The following is a 21,485-nucleotide window of genomic DNA, read 5'->3' as shown; positions in this document are numbered from 1 at the left end:
GATCCTCCTTTCAAGGCATGCACTCTGGAGCTGAATGTGACTCATTTCACTGAGCCCTGGAAACCTAGCAGAAGGAGAGGCTGTTAGCAAGTGTGAACTCTGTGTTTGGGATCAGGGGACTTAAAGGCCTGCCAGCTGGCTTCTTCAATTATCTGAAGTTTTCTTATGTCCTTCTAGACCTCTGGATAATTGGGGTTATATGCTGTATTGTTTACTTTAATTTTGAACCAGTGCTGTTTCACTGAGCTTCAGCACTTTGATAGTCTTTGGTCTTTTGTTTTTATTTTTTGATGTCTTCACCAGTGCAATATTTAGCCACAACTCAGGCAGTTTTTACAGTTTTTGTGCCAATAAGTAGCATGAGCATTAGATAATGCATTGATTTTTGATGAAATGAATGCAAAAAAGATCGTCATTATTCTGTTTGGATTTATTTCTAAAATCATGTTTACTTTGGCTGCACTTTGCTTTTGATTGTTTCCAAAGGAGTATCTGCTGACTTATTAGAAATTAGAAAAATCTTGCTTCATAAGAGGAAAGTGGGCATAGCAAATGTTCTATCAAAATCCTTTACAAACAAAACCCTTCATCATGTTAGTAACTGATGAAAACCGAAGATCCTGTGCTCTGTTGTTTAGCAGCTTTTTGACATAGAACACAATCCAAATCAATCCAGAATAGTATAATTAAAACCAGCACACTAAAATCTTTTTCCAAATGACCATGTGTTTACTGCTGTTATATTAGCAGCAGTTTTTGCTTTGAGATGATGTATCATACTTTTTCCTCACCACTTTCTACATTTCCAACATAGCAGAAGGGAGAGTGTACAGGAATTTGGGAGAGGAAGAAACTTACATTAGGAATGTTAGGAAGCAAACTGGGCTTGTAGGGCACAGATTCACATCTGAGATATGGTGAAGGCTCATTTGTTTTATAACACCTTTGCAATGTGTGCAATATTACAATATTTGGACACTTATCCTTTTAAAATGTATTTCTCTGGCACATTTCAGAAAAATAAGAAAGTGGTAGCAGTCATATTTTTTAAAAGCGGAAGTGCAGCATTGGAAAGACTGTGTTACTTTGATAAGAACTTAAACTTTCTATTTTTTCTTTTTTTTTTTTTTTTTTTTCTCTCTTTTTTTCTTAATCCTGAAGTCACTGTCCAGCAAGATATCCTTTTCTGCTTAGGTTAGAACAGTTTAGTCAAAGCACTCTGCAGGCTTTATGGAGATTTCATCATATCTTTTCTCTCTTCCACCTAAATGGGAAAGTTTGAATCCTAGTGTCATTGCTTGTATGAAGCTAGACACTGCAGTGATAGACAGCCCTTGTGCTGTCTAGGGAACCAGTGCTGCTAATAACTTCTCACTTGTCTACAAACATAAAAGCCAGCTACCATCTGGTACTTAACGATATATAACAACCACCCTTACCTGTGCTGAGAGGTAATTAGCCTGCCCTCTATTGCTTTTTCACATTAATAATAATCATAAATGTTCAGCCACTAGACTGCTACAGTGAAAAACTACAGGGTTTAAAGGGTCCTAAAAAGTCATGTACTATACTGTGTTTTCTGTTCTAAAAAAAAAAAAAAAGCTGCCACAGAAGAGTTATGAAAGGTAAAGACATTTCAGATCATAAAAATCAAAGTTGAATCTACAAAAAGAAATCTCACAAGCCACTGAGCACTTAGTATTAGAAACCCACACCATTCTCCCAACTGATGGTGTAAATCTCGCCATATGGAATAGAACCTAATACAACCAAATGGGCCTGAAAGTATTTATTCCTGCAATACACAGCAAATCAAGAAGTTAAGAAATCTGAAGACAAAATCTGACAGAGTATCAAAAAAATAAATTACAGGGACTAATGTGTCTTAAGAAGTGCTGGAATAAAATAAAGTTGTGGCTAAAATCCAAGTACATACGTACTTTTTTTAAAGTTTGAGTTTCTCTAACAACTGAGCCTGTACTTAGGAATATGTAAGTCAGCACTCTTCTTGAGACGTCTGCCATGTATCACCATTTGGATTTGGCTGCTTTATACTTTGCAGGGAGAAATTGGCTTGTAGGAGTTGAGTAGGGAGAAGAGAAACCCTGATAGTTCAGTCAGATACATCCACCTTTTGTAGTGTTTTTGTAGCTATAGTACATATTTTCAAACTTCATTTCTTTCAAAACCAGTACATACAATCTCTGTTATGTGGAACTTAATTATAATTTTAAAATTACTGCATATCCTACCTTTAAACATGGTTTAATTGGCTGAACACTAAATTTAACTCTACTGCAAAAAATGACAGAACTCTTCATATAGGAAATATTTTGCTTTCTGTTACTAGCACAGGGGACAGTCTCTTGACTTCAGTAAATCTCATTTCAGCTTCTTGCATCTCTTCTTACACCTTTTGCATTAACTTCAGGACCCTATGGAAGAAAGCCTCTGTAAAGTGAATTCTGGATCAAAGTATGTTTTACCTAAATGTAGCATTTATACATATGGAGATTTCAATATTTTGATTTCTACATTCAAAGTGCCAACACATTTTGAAAACAGATGTGCCATTCATAAAATTTATCCTAACTGTATATGCTAATTGCATTGTTTGCTTGCCTACTTAAATTTGTATAAAACTGTGTTCTCAATTTTATATGATGACTCTTTTTGTGCCGTGTATTCTTGGAACAGAAATATATTGGACTAGGATATTTTTATAGCAGTCATCTTCACACAGGAGAAGAAGAATTGACTCCTAGTTATAAATGCTTATTTCGTCTTTGTATTGACAGCTGGTCTTGTTCCCTGCCTTAAGGACAGGATTAAATTTTGCCTTACTACACTGACACTGGACAAACCAAGGAAAACGCAGAGTCTGCTCTGATTCTGTAATTGTTATGTAGTCTGAGTAGTCAGATGTAGCCTATTCCCCTTGCTCATTCTTTTAGGCAGAAACATCTGTGAAAAGAAGCACAGACTTCCTCTTTCTTATATGACTGAAAAGTTTCATATGTAATGAAGGAGGACATGAAGTAATACCAGCTAAAATTAAACGTATTCAGAACAGGAGCCCATGAGAAACTTGACATGACATATCTTTCAAGAGTGTTTTGAATGTTATTAAACTGCTAGTATTAATGTTCTTAACAAAGCTGAATACTTAAAAGTAAAAGATGGGAGAGTATAGAAAGGGATAAATCTTTACAATTTGTATAGACTAGTCTGATGCAAATCCCAGGAAATCATTTATGTGCCATACCACAGTTTAGAAAATGCTGTATGTAATTGGTGTGAACCCACCATAGTTGTATAGAATTAAGTCTTCATAAACAAGACTTTCTGCTAACCGGGTCAAACATCTGATTAATACATGTGTGTGAGTTGACACAGCATACTCAAATTCTCTAAATTAGTTGCTTTACCAGCAATATTGTGGTTCAAGCAATCTTGTTTTACATAGAATTATTGTCTCATACTAGGTAGACTGAAAAATGAAATAGTAAAAGCTTTTCATTAAAGGGGTGACTTCAGGACTACCTGAGGGGAAAGAAAAAAATCTACCTAAGAATCAAGGCAACTTTATAATTTTTATTAGAAGTCTAAATAATTAATGTTTGTCTGTAATCTTGTGCTGGTCGTTTGTAGGTCACATGCAGGGAGGTTAGAACTAGATGATCTTTAACGTCCCTTCCAACAGAAACCATTCTATGATTCTATGATAAACAAATATTGGAACAGAATGCAGGTGAAATATATATTGGTTATTAAATTATGAGAAAAACAAGACACAGCTTATAGAGTGATCCTCTAGTCTATCTTCTAATGAAAGTAAAGCAATTCAACAGAAAGAAATTTAATACTGCAAAATTAAGTTCTTTTATGATCCAGTTCTCCCTTATGATGGCAGACCTTTTTCTGAAAATACTCTCAGGAAACTGCTAATGAATCATCACAGAAAATCACCTCAAAACCAATTTTCAGTACCCTACTGTGGCAAAAAAAGACTGAACTGGCCCTTGAATGTGTAGGAATAGAACTAAAGAAAATAAAAGAGAAGGTGATCTTATGTCTGTGCATGCACAGAAAGGCCACTATTAAAATACTGTGTATAACTAAGATGGTTCTATTTCAAAAAGATGTGAAGAGAGATATGCAGTACTTCTAAAAGAAAGCAAATCCAAGATGAGAAAAATAAGTCTTCTGAAATGAGAGTTGAAGAGTTCAATTTATTCTAGCAAGATCTTTAGATATAGGTAAAATACTGATAGACAAGATAGCTGAAAATTATTTTTTTCAGCCTTGGTGACAAAAATGTAACAATATGCTTGATTGAAAGTTGTCAGAAATTACCATTTTACTAAGATGCATTCTAACTGTGAGGATAATTAATGAAGCTCAATTAATAGAGGCAGAAAAAATACAAAGCATATTATTACTGTAAAGATGAAGTATGTTTCAAAAAGAGAAGTTTTAATCCAGAGGGTTTTTCTGGGTCTTTCTGTATTTGTTGGTGTTTTTTTGGTTTTTGGTTTGTTTGGTTTGTTGTTTTGGTTTTGGGGTTTTTTTTTTTTGATTTTTACCCTTTTTTGTATGAAAGGTCTTGTCAGATTGAATGGTGCAGATGGTTGGGTTGGGTAGTTCTGTTTATCCTTCTAGTCTTAGAACTTGTCAATATCTGAGTTACCCCCATCACTCTTCAAAAGCCCAGGTGAAAACAGGATCACTCCATTTTGCCTCCACATGCTCATCAAAACACTTCCAACTCTCATTGTATAAGAACACCATAATCACATGTCAAGGCTGTAGGGTTTTAGCCAGTTATTTGCTGGGTTCAGGAAGGATTAATTTCCAAAGCGCAACCAATGAAACATTTTTTCTGTGCATGGATATCTGTTTTTCCCAAGATTTCCTCTGGTTTGTCTTGAACTGAATATGGGACATGGAATAGGGTTGGTCCAGTACTCTGAAGTGGCATGGAAAATTCTCTATTTGTGTATCTGACTGATATGTCTTTTTTATACAGCCAGGATCATGCTAACAAGCAGATTTACAGCTAGAAAGTGAAGATAATTTTATTTCATCTCATCTTGTTTGAGGAGCCTTGAGGGAGTGACAAATAGTTGTGTTCTTCAGCCCAGGATATGGATTGCCCTTGTGGGTTGCCCAAGCATATCTAATCACTTGCCTCTGCCATGAACTTCTCAAGTTCCTGGTAGAGTCCAGAGCTCTCCCCTTTTCTGCTCTGTTTTACAGGAGTTGTCTCGTGCTTTGTCTTACATTCACTGGCCTGCAGTTTACAGCTGGTCAGAATAGGAGATCTTATTGGACTGTGACAATGCAGATCTGCAGAGCAGCCATACCATGTTCAGACTACGTGATTCAATGTGTATTTATTTGTCTGTTTGCACTACTTAGAATTTTTTCCTATTGTGCTTTTGTTTACTATCTTGAGCCCATGGGTTTCAGCTTTCACCTAGAGTATGGGAACTGCTATACTAATTTGATTAAATTTCAGCTTTTCCTATTATATGCAAGTGACCTGAGAAGTGCAAAAAGGGGTGACATTTTATAGGGAAACTGACGGGTAAGCACTGCGGAAAATGGAGAAAAAAAGAAAAAATAATAAAGACTGGATAGGACCAGTGATGTGCAAATGTGGTGAAAAATGAGAATTGAGGAGTGTCAGGAAATGGTGTGGTTACCAGTACCCTGTGGAATACTTGCTGAAGTTTTTGCCTCACATGTTTGGGAAAGACAAAAGCATCAGAACAAGGAGGGGAAACAGACACAGACCACACCACAGCTGCTGGGACTGCCCCAGAAGAGGATAGTCTTTAATGTGCTGGTGACTGAAATTCATTACATAAACAGAACATTAAGACTGAATAGAATGGATTATTTTTGTGACAAACAGAAATAACGTGTTGTAGAACAAAGGAACAGAATCGCAGAATCACAGAATGGTTGAGGTTGGCAGGGACCTCTGGAGGTCATCTGGTCCAACTCCACTGCTCAAGCAGGGCCACCTAGAGCCAGTTCCCCAAAACCATGTCCAGATGACTTTTGAATATCTTCAAGGATGGAAACTCCACCACCTTCCTGGGCAACCTGTGCTAGTGCTTGGCAACCCTCACAGTAACAGTGTCTCCTGATGTTCAGAGGGAACCTTCTGTGTTTCAGTTTGTGCCCATTGCCTCTAATCCTGTCACTGGGCACCACTGAAAAGAGCCTGGCTCAGTCCTCTTTGCACCCTCCCTTCAGGTATTTATATACATTGACAAGATAACCTTGGGCTCCAGCACTTTTGAAGCATGGATATGGGCATTTACTTATGAAAATACAACTGTATCATCTTATTGATCACTGTATCATTTAGCTGTTTCATCTAGCTCCTATTGTGTATAACTAGTTGTGAATTAACGCTCATTTTGATAAAGAAACTTCTTGGAGATGCCTTTTCCTTTTCTTTTTTTCCCTTGTATGCTTAAATATATATATATAAAATTGAGTGTTCAACAAAGAATTTAAAGAAATACTTGAATCCCGTTTCTTTCAAGCAACAAGCTTCATTATTATACTCCAGAGATAAGACATAATAAGTACACCAAACTGTCTGATTCACATGCTTGTATATGAAGAACAGGGTAAGCCATGGTATCAAAGGTCACACTCCTCAGTTATTCCATTTAAATTAGGATGGTTTGTTATATTGTAAACTTTTTATCCTTTTTGTTATATCTGTGTAAAGTGGGCAATAGATACTCAAGCCTGAGTGGTCAGTCAGGCTCAGCTGCAATGGAAAGAATGTTTGAGGGGGCTGCGATCTTCATTTTTCTGGTTTTTTTTTTAGAGAATGTTTCACATGGGATAACTTAATCTGTTTCTAACTCCTCAGATCATCCTAAATAAATTTTCTTCCTTTCCTGTAAAACAAATATATATAATTCCTGCCTCCTCAGTCAATTATTTTCCTTAAAAAATTTTAACTAATGTTTTTTAAATTCATGGAAATTTTTCTGTGCCTTTCTGATAGGAAAATGGTCAGAACATTTTCCAAAGACCAGTAGCCTTAAACCATTTTCACAAGCATTTATGTTTGTGTTAGCCTACACTTACGTGAAAAAGAGCAGTCTTTCTTGTTGTTTTGTCACTTGTTATCTTGCAGACGTGTGTGTGATGTACTACTTTGTGCAGAAATGCACAAGTAAATTTAGGTTTATGTTTATATTAGAGAAGATGTGGCCGAAGAAATATATCTTGCATTTGAAGTGCAATGTAATGAAAGTAGTAGTTCACTTTATGGTCCCTATCAATTGTCAAGAAAGTTCTACACAGACCACAGAGAATCCGCTATACTATGGCAGTAGAAAGGGTCATTGTGTTTGAGGAATAAAGTTGTCAATCACATTCTTCCCCTCTTCAGTATAGGCAACTTTAAAGAATCTTGGTATTCAGCAATAATTGTTTGAAGCCAAAATTACAAAAAGGGAAAAGGGACAGAACCTTTTTTTAAAATTTTTTAATCTAGCCATTCCTTTGAAAAAGAAGAGCATATGTAAGAAGCTCAAAATATGAATTTTATTCTAAGGCAGCTCTTATAGCAAAAAGAGGTCTTTGCTTTATCTCCAAGGAATAAGATAATGTTATAGCAGTCTTACTCAGGCAGGAAAAAAATCGGTAAAAAATGCACCAGCAATACAAATGCATTGTAAGGAATTATGTGAATTTAAAAATGTGAGAGCAAGCAAAAGAAATGGCCACAGCCAAACACAGTAAATATTATGAAATTTGCTTTTCCCATACTGAGAACAAAGGGGAAAAATGCAAACAGAAAAGAATAAAAAATAAAGATGTAGAAAAAAAGTCAAATCATTTTAAAGTGACACTAAAATAGACAAAGAGGGTATAATATGAATAAAAATAATACCTGAAAACTCTGAACCTAACTTTATTTAACACTTACTAAATAATAAAACCTGAAAGATATAGATGAAATTCTAATGGTGAGGGCATATGGAGTATGCACTACTATTCTGCAAGAACCAGTGGAAGACAAAAAAGCTTAAAAATAAGGTTTTACTACTTCTGTCAAAAAGAAGCCATTGTAAGAAAGGCTAGGGATTTGAATGGGATAATTTTTCAAGGGACTAAAATACAACTATATCACAAGATATCTGTTTCAACCCTAGAAATGAGACAGGAATTTAAAGAAATAGCAAATCCTGAGAGATGGAGAGGTCTACTTCTGTGGTTTCCCCAACAGGCACTTTTCTGTATATTATGGACAATCTCATAACATGAGGGACTTGAAAGACAGAAAAATTGCAGAGGGAAAATTCAAACCAGCAGTTTGAGCTTAAATTTAGGATGGAAAAAACCTAAATATTTTATATTGCATATGATCCTTTGACAGAAATACAGAGAAGTTACCTTAAATTCTTTCAGTTAATCACTTGTGTGACTGTATCTAAATATCTTCTTTTTAGCATGATGTGGTCTCCAGGTGTCTTTTTCTTGATTCATCAGTCAGTTATATACATATATATCCTTGCAGAGCTACATTGACTGATGATTGTTTATTCCTAGAACATGCAGAATGTTGTAACACTTTTCACACACAGAAAATAAATCTCCACAGTAGGAGTATTTTACATCCAAATTGTATGCTGAAAACCTGTGTTTTTTTGTCTATCTTTAATTTGCTAGCAAATTGCCGTCTTTCTGTAGTGATCCAACTGCTAGATGGCCATTGACTGTAATGTAAATTCGTAAAAGGTATGTGGAAACAGCAATGAAATTTGTTAACAGTAGCAGAATTTAATTCCCAATTCTCATTCCATTTTTCTCTGTATTTTTTAAAGGTCCCACTAATGAGTTTTTTATGTAATTTATCATGTTGACACAGTTCAAAGCAGATGACTTAAATCTTGGTTGTGAAGTAAAGAGTTGGTGGACTCTTGCTTACAGTGGCTCCAGTGAATGGAGAATTGAATGTGCTATGGGAATCCTCAGTGTAACACCTTACAGGACTTGATCTTCATTTTGAAAAGCATTTAACATAAATTATTTTAGTATATCTCTAGTGTTCATTGCTAAATGATCTCCAGATTGCTGCTGGAGAGTGTATTAATTATTCTCTCAGCACTGTAGAAAATACACATATTCCAACTTTTATTGTTGAATAAACTTTTATTTTTGTCACAAGTAATTCCTACTAAATATGAAAGCAGTTTTTTAATTAAGAAATAGTGGTATGTTTCTGAAAGTCGAAGTATGTGAAAATATTTGTAAAATCTAACCTATATAAATGTCCTAAAAGTGTACTATTGCAAGCAGATCAGCAGTAATATTTTAAAAATCCCGCAAGCACATGGAGACCCAATTTTGCCCACTGTAATCATGGAAGCTGCTCACTGTAGAATAATTAGGCCATACATATGAATCTCTGCAGAATCTGGGGACTAATCTGGTATTATGATCACAAAAACTAAAACTGCATAAAGCATCAGTCTCATGAAAGTACATGTCTCTTTTCTGGTCATGATAGCATTGAAATCAGTGGAATGTAAAGAAATTTGTTTTATTGGCAAAACAAAATAAAAAACTCTAAAAAGTGATAAAAATCATGACCATGTGCTCTGTTAAAGAATTTGATACTGAAGCTCAAATTTGCTATTAAGCAGTGCAATACAGGAGATACCAAAGATACTCTGACACTCTGAGAAACCAAAGGATTGCACCAAGGGTGGAAGAGGGAAAGAAGGAAAGGGTGATAATGAAGCTACAGATACTGTAGAAATTAGAATTAGAATGGAGTTTTTATAGTGAGTTTTGCCTTCTTCCTTAATCAGAGGAAAGAAATAAACTGATTTCAGAGAGTTTATCTGCAGACAGCCTCTATGAGAAAGAGTAAAAGGGTATATGTTGATGTTCATTCACCTTTCAGCTGGCAACTAGGAAACATGGGGGAGAGTGTCTTAAATTTTGATGATGATATCTTTGATACTGACTAAACTTTTTTATTTTTCAACTTCTATGTTGGCAGTTATATCCAATTTATCAGGCAAGTCAGGAATGTAATCTCTGTAATCATTCCAGTATGTTTTTGTTCTTTTAAACACTGTCAATTAAGAGCAGCTTGATCGTTCTGTCTCCAGAGCCTCTCACTCAAAACATTAGTTCAACATGTTACTCTTCACTGAAAATGTGCTAGCTGAAAAGACAGACTAGTGCTTAAAATTTATTGAAACCTGCAACATGTTATAAAGATATTTTCTCTATTTTAAGGTAAGCCAGAAATTTCTTTCAAGAAATGTTTTGGGTTTACCTAAGAGCCACAAAAGATGTCACTTCAATGTGCACAAAAAATGGTGGTATCTCTGAGGCATTAATGGGATTTTAATCTCTAAAAATAATCAGTCATTATTGATATTTCCCTGACATTATGAAATACTGTCCATTTTAAAAGCCAATCAACAATTTTTAATCACAGTAGACTGACATGAGTCATCAATTTAATAGTCCTAAATTTTCTCATATTATGTGTCAATAAACATAATTTCTCTCCCATTTTTTTCAAGTTTGATCTATTTTATAAAGTTTTTAGATACTTCACAATATGATCAATGAAGACATGTGATGTTGTTTTGATAACCCATGTAATATACAAGACATTATTTCAATACCACGCTAAATTTAGAAGATAGATAAGGAGACTGCAAATTCAAAACCAGAACCAATTGCAGTATACAGATGATTGGCTTTCTTTTCATTACAGAATAAAACTAACATTTGTCTTGAGTATACCTAAGAAGGAAACCTGTTTTTCAGGTATTACCGTGATTTTTTTTTGAAAAACAAATACATTTTTTAAAAACTATTCAGTCTTCTTTCCATTTGCAGATTTTTCTGCATATGTATGATTACTATGCAGTTACTACTATGCATTAGTTGCATTTAAGATGTTCTAAATGCTTGAATGATGGTAACTTTAATAATAAAATATTTACCTGTATCAGGCACTAGTGCTTGGTTTTATCCACAAATTTATTGCATTATATATCACTGGTTTTTGTTTGAGGGAAAAGTGTAGTGAAAGAAATTAGACTTTTTTTTTTCAAAAAATGTTCAAAATCCCTCTCTTACCTCTTGTCAAAGTTCTACCAAGGCTTTTTAAGTTGCCTGTAGACTTTTGCAGTACTGCCAAATTCATCCATTTATATGAATGCTTATCAATACTATCAACAGTTTAAAGCCAAGGTATCTGTCAGTTCTGAAGCTGGCCTTTGCTAGTCTGAAAGCTAGATGGCTTTGCCTTCTGTTACGTTCCCCCCGCAAGCTGTCCCAAATGCTTGCTCACCCTTCAGAGATGTCACAAACTGTGTGTTCCCCTGTCCTGTTGTGCTGCTGAGCGCACCAAGTACATCTAACCCAGCAAGGGTTTCTTAAGAGTCTTTGCACATGGTAACAAATGAATCTTGGAGGAAACCCTACCCACAGGAGGTAGGGGTGTGGCCAGGTAAAAAAAAAAAAAAGAAAAAAAAGAAAAGTTCTGTGTATCAGATGATTGTGTACAAGTATAAACCCCTGACATGGGTTGTAAGTCTTCAAGCTTCTTTTGCTTGTGTGTATCTACTCCTGGGCTAGACTGTGGTAGTTGGTGTAAAGTATGCTAGAAGTTTGTCTGATTCCTGGGTAAGCTTCTGCCCTCAGGCTTGCAGTGCCCCTCAGGATCACCCCAGTGCAGCTGGGTGCTGCACCAACCACATCCTCTGTCTTCCCCCTCTAGGCTTGGGAAAGAGTTTGGACAGTCTTGAAGGGCAGCTGTTCTCAAGCAGTGTTTCTGCTTCTGAATCCTTCTTTCTCCTTAGCAGTATGAGGATTTTAGAGAAATCTTTCTGCTGTTTCCAGACAGAAAAGTCTGACTTATATCCTAGCTATTTTTGAAAATGTATATTCTATAACAGGCTCTTTGGACTTATATTTCCATAAAAGTAACAAAAGCATGTTAATAACTGTAACATTAGCTAAAGTGTGGCTTATCTTCCAACTGTGGTGATATTTATGAACCTTTTACAATGGATAGGGCTACAAAAGATGCACTACAGTACAAGCAATGAAATTAGAAAATAAATTATTAATTAAAAGGCATATTAAAGGACTTAGGTCTTGGCTATGGAAATAAACCCCTAAATTTAACAGTCTGTTTATTAATAGTGATGCTGCATTGGGACAGCACAGAACAATGCTGGAGATCAATTTTCTCTATTTAGGTTATGGTGTTGTACTGATTCCATTAAATGTCACTGATAAAAATATTTTCAGATGTGGTACAGTGTAGTATGCAAATCAAATAAATATTAAATGAAATTAATATTAACTAGTATTAACTTGAATCATCTGAACATAAAACAGTCCACATACTGCAAGTGTTAAAATAAAAGCAGTGAAATGTTAGACGTGTAAATATATGCATAATATACACTGAGTTTTCATTTACAGCAATGAACTTCCACTTTTATTGAAGCATGTAGAAGAATGAGAAAGGATCGGTAATTTATAGCCCTGTATTGTAAAAGACTGGAAAGAAATACTATATAAACTTTTACCTTTGAAAAACTTGCTGTTAAATGTTTCTATTTTAAAAATTCTTTAAAGATCACATGGTTAGTTTTTCCTTATCAATCATAATTTTAAGTACTGTTATGGGTTTAGATCATGCTTTTCTGCTACACCAAAACCAAATATTGTAAAACCAGTACTTTTCTTAATGTGTAGATCTGTTCTCTGCCTGCGTATAGCTATGTCTGGCCCTTTTAGTAATAAATGGAAGTTTCTGCTATTTTTTTCCTTTACTCATTGCTGATCCTCTAGAGCCAAGAATTTAACTTAATGATTTTCAGCACAGCCAATTGAGAACAGAATTTTTTACCACATGAGAAATAAGCGACTGGCTAGATCATTGTGTGACTCTCTTGAATGCAAAGCTATTGCAGGTGCCTAACTTGAAGACTATTTTTATTACTGTCAATATAGAAAAGGAAAAAGAAAGGACTGGTCTGTTTTTAAGATATCTAGCTTAGTTTTTCAGTTTCAAAGAAAAATTTAGATTGAAAGCCCTCCTCAAGGCATGTCTTACTTCAAAATTAAATTGAATTGTTTAGGACTTTGGCCAGTTGAGTTTTGAAAATCTTCAAATATTTTGAAAATCATACTGTAGTATGTCTCTGAGCAACCTGTCCCAGTGCTTAATCTCATTCCCTGTAAAAAGCTGCCTCCTTATGTCCAATAGGAGTTTCCTTTATTGCCACTTATGACCACTGTCCCATCCTGTTGCTGTGCACCTCCCAGGAGAGCCTGGCTCTGTCTCTTCTACTGCTCCCTTTCTGGTACTGTCAGACTGCTGTTAGATCCCTGCTTCATCTTCTTTCTCCAGGCAAAACAGACCCAGCCCATGCAGCCTCTCTGTGTATATCAAATCACCTCAGTGGCCATGCCCCAGCTTGCTGGAGTTCCTCCGAATGTCATCCCATCCCTACAGTGCATTAACCACTCCCTCCAATGTGGGATCATCTGTCAGCTTGCATCCTGTCCTGATTATGTTGTTGACAAAGATGCTAAATAGTACCTGCACCAATATCAACTCCTGAGAAACATGGTTCCCGGAGTCTTATAGTCCAGTCAGACTTCCACTACCTTGTGGTCCATCCAACCCATAAGCCCATAGTTGACCGTGAGGATACTGTGGGACACTGTCGAAGGCCTTGCTAAAGTCAAAGAAAGACATCTGCACTGCTCTGTTGGTTTACATCTGGTCATTTCATCACAGAAGACAAGTTGGTCAAGCAGGATTTGCTCTTCGTAAATCCGTACTTGTTATTCCATATCAGGTTATTGCTGTCCATGAGTCTGGAAATCTTTTCTAGGAGAATTTGCTCTATAAATTTGGTAGGGATTAAGGTAAGGCTGACCAGCCTTGTAGTTCTGTGGATCTTCCTTCTTACTGTTTTTGGAAGATGGACCAGTTTTACCAGTTTTCAGTTGCTGGGGGAATTCCTCTGCTTGTTTAATAGATAGCAGGGAGTATCTCCCCAGTGATGGCAGTCACTCCACTCAACACTGCTGGATGCATCCTGTCCCATTTTGCATTTCTCCAGTTTACCTACATATCTCTAACAAGTTTGAAAGAATGAGAGATTGAAAGGATGGGACAGTAGGTTGAGCAGATTTTCTTAAAAACTACTGAAAGCCAGTAAAATAAGATTATCAAATACAGGAGCCATTAACCACTGGAATAAACTACCAAGGGAAGTGGCGGATAATCCATTTCTTGAATTCCTTAAAGCAAAACCAGTACCTTCCTGGACCATATGCATTAATCAAACCTCAGTCATTAGGCTTACTACCAGAGAGTAGAGTCTTTTGCCTTGCCTTGCACATGACTCTCTTCCTTAATTGTTCCTTCTTGGTTAGAAACTATGGAGTTGCCATTGTGATTGTTTCCTGACACGAAGCCACTCTGATTTAATGGTAGAAAGAATCAGAAGAGTAAAACAATAACGATGTTATACCAAAAAGAGAACTGACAGATTCTACTTTGCAAAAACTTCTTTCTTTTTGGAAGATATGGGATCAAAAGCAAAGTACTTTAGGAAGACTTGCTATTGGAATAAGGCTTTCTATGATGTGTCTTTCCTACACCTTTAGCGAACAGATGGGTAGTAATCGATTATGTGTACAATTGGGGCACTAAAGATAATGTTGTCATTTTTTCCCCTGCTAACCATTTATCTATTTAATTTTTTGACAGAACAGAGGAAATGTAACTAAATGTTCTGTTTTAATTAAGAGGAAAGTAAATTTATTAGTCAGGGAAACTGTGTTCTGTTTATGCTTGAAGAAAAGAACAAGCATATGTCTCTTCTTCATTGTTTGCCACTATCTAGCATGAGATTATTTCTTGTTTATTTGGCCTATGGAACAGATCATATTAGTGATATTCTTTATTTTGATTAATTCTAAAGAATTCTAATGAACAGTAATAAGTAAATGACAGAAGAAAAGCACATCCTGAGAAGCATAAAAAAAATCTAAATAAATGCCATTCGGTGACATTTCCTAAATGGGAACATGTAGTTGGCTGGTGGAATTGAAGCATTTCTTCAAGTAAAAACAAGGAGAGTAAGAAACAATTTATATATTGACTGTTGTTTCCATTTCTTCAGTTGTCTCATTGCCTGTCTAGAGGAGTACAAGGCAGGAGGGAGGCTTTTACCTTGGTGATATCAGAGATTTATCTCCACTGGAATTTTAAAACCTTCAGTAAAATCTTATGATTTCCCACTTGTGTTAAGCACACCGGAGGTGGACATACTAGCACCAGGCCTGACACTGCAGAATAGGAAGGATGCTGCATCTACACAGTGGCCCTTAGTGGGAGAGAATCCCCATCATCTACAGTGCATTAAGGCTGCTCCTGTGGACTCCTCTATATGTTCTTTAACCTTGTTTTCTCCTCTGACACTTCTAAATGAAATACTGTTAATCTAGGCTTTCAGAATTTGGAAGTGACGAGAAGTTTATCCTTTGTATTGTTTCCCCTCAGTTTCTTCCTCCTTCAGAAATCTACTCAGATTTATCTTTTTTTCCTGCTGTAATCGAAAACTAGGTTAATCCAGTTAATAGAAGCACTGGGATTAGACATTACTTGACTCTACAACCCTGTACTAAATACAGTTGTTCCACAAGCTGTAGGTGATTCAGCAACTAAGAACTCTGCTAAATAGTCCAGTAATTTTCAAAATCCAACTTTGGTCCTATGTTAGTGCTCAACACAATTACAAAATATAACTACTACAAATACAGTGCAAATTTGTCCTGTGGTGGCAAAGGCGGCCTACAGCATCGTTGGCTGCATTAGGAAGAGCATCAGCAGCAGGTCAAGGGAGGTCATCCATTGCTTCATCCCTGATGAGACTCATCTGGAGTGCTTGTCTCCCCAGTAGAAGCCACACATACATCTACTGGAGCAAGTCCAGCAAAGGGCCATGTAGATCATTAACATGTTGGACTATCCATCATACCAGGTGAAACAGAAAGCTGGTACTGTTTGGCCTCGAGAAGGCTCTGAGGAGGTCTCACCAATATATATAAATACCTGATGAAGGGGTGGAGGCAAGGAAGAGGAAGCTGGACTCCTCTCAGTGGTGCCCACTGAGAAGGCATGAAACAATGAGCACATATTGTTATATTTAAACATGTTGTTGATCCTGTATGTTTTTGTAAGGAGCAAAAAAATATCTGGGCACTTCCTCATATTGGCAAGAAGTGGTAAAAAAGAATAGTCAGTACAACATGCAGATGTAGTACAGGGAAGGCATGGAGGACTCCTGAGTATCAGTGAAGATACTATATCAAAAATTACTCAGGTTTTCCTTAACATAGCTTCAACATGTTTCAGCATTATGGTTTCAAGGGAAAAGATATTCTCACTTCAATAGAAATCTTATCATCATCTTGTAACATTTTAGAGTTCTCTTTTTTGATCTGCTGTTAGCCTACTGAATGCTGAGCTGAGAATAAATTTCTTTATTTTAGTAAAAATAAAAGTACATAATAGGCCCCAGAAATAATGTCCTTTAGGATGGTATTATGAAAATCTGTCTTTATAATGTCCCAGAAGCTTTTGCCTGTTAGTATTTACCTACCTTTAAGCAAAAATTTATTAAAGCTCCTATTACAGTTGAGAAGAAGGCCTTATCTCATTACCAGCTCTAAAAGCCATCAAATTCCACCAAATATAATGTTCATAATTTGAAATCAGACATCTTTGTAATCAGGTGTTATATGATATAAAAATACAGTATCAAAATAATAATTTCCAACAATCCAGAGAGAACCCTGACCTGTGAGGAATTATTTTTTGCCTATATTAGTTTCAGAAACATCAGGATAGTTTCCTTACCACGTTTAAACTTACAAAAATGTTGCCTATTGCATGTAAACCTTATATAGTTACATTATAGCATCCCATTTTACAGTGGTCACTGCATTATATACAGTTACAGGGTTATATTGGTTTCCTAGGAAACATCCCAATTAAGCAAGTCGCTTGATTGAATGGTGTCTATTATATATGCTAGTGTGAAATTCCACAGGATGGGCAGAAAGATTTACTGATGTCTGAGTCAAACACTTCATTGCTTTTAGCTGAGTCTTCTTTCTTGTCTTTCCCTTGGTGTTGTGATGCAGAGACTGAGAGAGGGACACACCATGCTATTCTTCTGTTGCCCTTTATGTATTTTCTGTGCTTTCCTGCATTCAGAGGGACTGATTAGCTCAGAGTTTTGTGGTAACAGGTAGCAAAATGCCAGATACTGTGCTGTTTTCTCCAAGTCCTGTCAGTATGTTTTACCAGTCATTTCATGAAATACTAAAGGCAAATGACTATATTATCACAAGTTTTCTGTGACTGGCAACTGTTATTGGCATCATATATCTAGGAACAGCTGTTGTTGTTTTATTAGAAAATACTCCAGTGATGCTTAGTGTAAAAGGAGCCAAGGCAGTATCAGAAGCATTGCCATTCCCTCTGCGATTAGTATTGCGTAGAATTTGCTAACCTGTTTTAAAAATTAATTTTTTCTAATTGACTATTTAAATTTTTTAGAGGAAATACATGGCTTAAAGAATATTCAGAGAGACTATATGCAAAAAGAATTGTCTTAATCCTATTCCCTGTGAATATTTGTCCACATTACCAAAATAAAAATATAAAATACAATATACAGTAGGCATGATCTGAGAACCCTTTAGAGAGTCTTCATCAGGAACATGAAGATAGCTCAGTTGTGTGTTCATCCACTAGATGGAGTTAAAAATTTCTGTCCTACCATTTTGCATCAGAAAATGTTGTTTGGATAAAAATGAAAATTTTGACTGCTGTGATCAATTTTGGTATGATTTTCTATTAGAAGTCTAAAGATAGAAAAGCAACAATATTTTGAATGCATTTGATTTCAAAATTATTTTTGTGGTTTTATGTTTTATTACTTTTAGGTTCTCTTCTACATAGAAATAGTAGTGATATGGTGAGTCAATTTTGTCCATTTGCAATGCATCATCAAACGATATACATAATTTTTACATCCCACTTGACATATTTTACTTTTAAACTCTTTAGGGCCAATTGTTAATTGCACTTCTTGAAATATTTTTAGATAATAGATTCTAAAGAACTGTCATTACTAGATCACATACAAACTTTTAAGAAAATTTACTTCTGCATATATTAGTAATTGTAAGAATATTTATTAATAACTGTGAATAAAAAATGTTTAAATAAGAAGAGAAATAGCTATTGGAGGGAGTGTCATTGTTCTCAGGCATATTGCTGGGACTGGTTCTTATGCACTGCAGCTGAGAATAAAAATAATTATTTAATCTAGTAAAAAAAAAAAGAAAACAAGCAGTTGCACAGGCAGTGTTAACTGCTATCTGTTTTCAGAACTGGTATTATTCCTCTTCATGCATTGTGTGCTGCCAATTTTACCCTTTCACTCTAGGAATAAGGGAAGTGGTTTGTGATTTGTCTATAAGACTGGAAAGTTGCTGCTAGGGGTGGGGGGTAACAGGGATATTCCCTGGTGCTTTTGAACAAGAACACGAAAAATCCCAGTACCATTGTTCTCAGCATGTGAGCAGAGGTTTTTGGCAGCAGCTGTGCTCATTTTCTTTGACTTCAGTTATTAGAGTGCATGTGCCTAAGAAGAAGGAATAGTTGGACTGAACTTGGCAACATCCTTATCCCAATACAATCTTAGCCATTCCTAATAGTATCTAGGGTTCTGGAAATTTGCAATCTATAAATGACCTGGATTTTTCATTTCTCTATGCATTAATGAACCACTTCATTTTTTTATAACTAGTTAAATGTTAGCTGAATGATCAGTTCTCTAGCTGTTACCCTCTAGCTGTTACCATGTCTAGCAAGATGATCAATACATGTTTAGCATATTAAGCATCAACAAAGAGCGACTGGTTTTGTGGGCATATCCTGTAAATTATTAACTGGAGCTGTTATCTAACAAAGAGAATTTCAACAGCAGCAAAAGAATAACTTTTTGGTTTGTTTTTTTTTTTTTTTTTTTTTAAACCTGTAGAAACTTGGTTACATTTTGGTACAGCTATATATGCTCCTTCATAACTAGTCCACCTCCTTTTCCGTATTGTTCTTAAACATATAACAAGTCCACAACTTGGTACAAAAAAAGCCCCTTCTTTTTCTGCCCCCAGTAATCATTGTCAAAACCTTTCAAGTCTAGGAAGGGAACTTTCTGAATGTAATCCATGAAGTTCTGTGTTTTGATGTACTGCTAGAATTGTGTAAATCTGCTGGACTCCTAAGGTAAACCCTATGCACACAATGACTTCAAGGATTATACCCAAATTTCCCTGGAATTCCTTTGGCAATACTGCTGCAGTCCCAGACAATAATTTCATTTTGAGGTTCTTTTCATGAGGCTTTTTTTCCCTGGGACAAATTTAGATTCAAACTGATGAAAGGATCAACCTAGTATTTACTCTTAAAATGTAGGCTTAAAAGAAATGTCAAAGTTCACTGAGGCTAATTTTTTCAGTCAGCTTCTTCCTTGAAATGGCATAATTTTAAATTGTTAAGAAAATCTTTGACCGTTTATACCAAATTAGCCTGCAATAGTGGTTATAATCTCCTTACACTGATATTCTTTGCTCCTGCCTGAGAGAAGTCTCTGAAATATGTAGATATGAATGTATATGCATGTATTAATTTATATATATATATAAAAGAAGAAGGAACTCTGTAGATTTTCACCTTTTAAATACTTTTCTGGAGCATCAAGACTTCCCTCTGCTTGTCATACTTCTTATTGCAGAAACAAATGAGTTGACGACATGCTCCGAGTATCTGGTGAATATTCATAATTCTGCCTTATTCACTGAAAATTGCTGAAAAAATACCTTAAAATAAAATGTCTTGTTTTCAGCTGTATTCTTGCATTTCAGCATTTCATCCAATGATTGGTAGGCTGAAAGGTAACCGTATGTTTTGCCTCTTCCACTTCAAGTAGTGAGGAGGACATCTTTGGAGGGTGGCTTGGCATGAATTCTTTTTCATGTGAAATTGTGTGGACCTTCAGAGAATGAAAAGGAAGGGGTGTCTTTTCACTCCTTTTTTCCCTCTTTTTCTTCCCTCCATGTCACTAATGTAGCTACCTCCCTGACAAGGAGATTTGAAATCTGCTTCTCCCATAATGCAGTAAAATAGTGAAAGCATCTGGATGAAAGCAGCCCATCCCCCATATCACGAGATCTGGATCTGGAGCTATGCAAAACCTAACAGAAGTTACATGAGAGAACATTCTGAAGACGGTGTATTAAAGCATTGATTCATATGTGCTGCAGTTGCAAGCCAGAGGACGTATAAATAGCAAATTGAAACAGCTTCTATTTCATTTCCTTTGAGAGCTTACATCTCCCAAATTCAAACAACTAGCTGCTTCTTGCCTTCAGTTCCCTACCCGGCTTGCAAATTCATTTTTAACGTATATCACTGAACAGCTCAGAGTGATTTTGTTTGAAAAGTTCTCAAAATCCAGCACTGGATTTTATCCCGACTTTGATTTAAGTGATCTCAGTGAGCAGTGTTGTTCTTTCCATCTAATCTGATGTAACAGCTTCCCTTCCGGTTATGTTATATTGTAGAATTACTCTTTTCAGCTCTTCTTTTCCAATCTAGATCATTTATAGACAGGGTGCCTGTCATTTATACTTCGGATGCTGCTTCTGGCCCACAATACCAGTAACCAGTAGCTTTCTGTTCTCCGGTCTTGCCGTTTCCTTCTGGGGCTTCAGGACTCTGGCTTCATGGCTCACTCCAGGTCTTGCTGGCCAGGAGCAGGGCTCCTCTGTGCCAGTAGGGCATGTGCCAGGGCTTTCGTTTATATGTTAATTACATTTTTAATACACTGCCTTAGCAGGTTGGATAAGCAGCGTCTGACACACATTTGCTCCATTACTGAAACTCTGAATCAGGAGAATGCCATTAATCTTAATTCCAAGTAAGGTGTATCTGGACTAAAGATGTTATACGAGGTCCAGATTTTGGAATGACTTCTGCATCAGTCAGGCTGCCTTGATCCAGACCAGCCTGAAAGGACATAAGTTATCCACCAATTTACAGTTTATGGTGTAGTAATATGAATATAGGGTACTAAAGGGCAGGAAATCTTTTAAGGACTGGAGCTGGTCTGGAAGGGGAGGGGTGGCCGATATGAAAGCTCCAGTACCCCAGCAGGACTGGAAGGAGGCATTAAAGGGCATCATTCCATCTGAATCTTGCAGCCACCGTCGGACCATGTGGATGGCTGATGAACGAGCCGGCAGTTGAATGTTTAGCAGGCTGTGACGACTTTGCACAGAAATAGGAAAATTTATCGCTG

This window comes from Strix aluco, chromosome 1 (genome assembly GCF_031877795.1).
Source record: "Strix aluco isolate bStrAlu1 chromosome 1, bStrAlu1.hap1, whole genome shotgun sequence".
Taxonomy (NCBI): domain Eukaryota; kingdom Metazoa; phylum Chordata; class Aves; order Strigiformes; family Strigidae; genus Strix; species Strix aluco.
Note: the sequence above shows the minus strand (reverse complement) of the source record.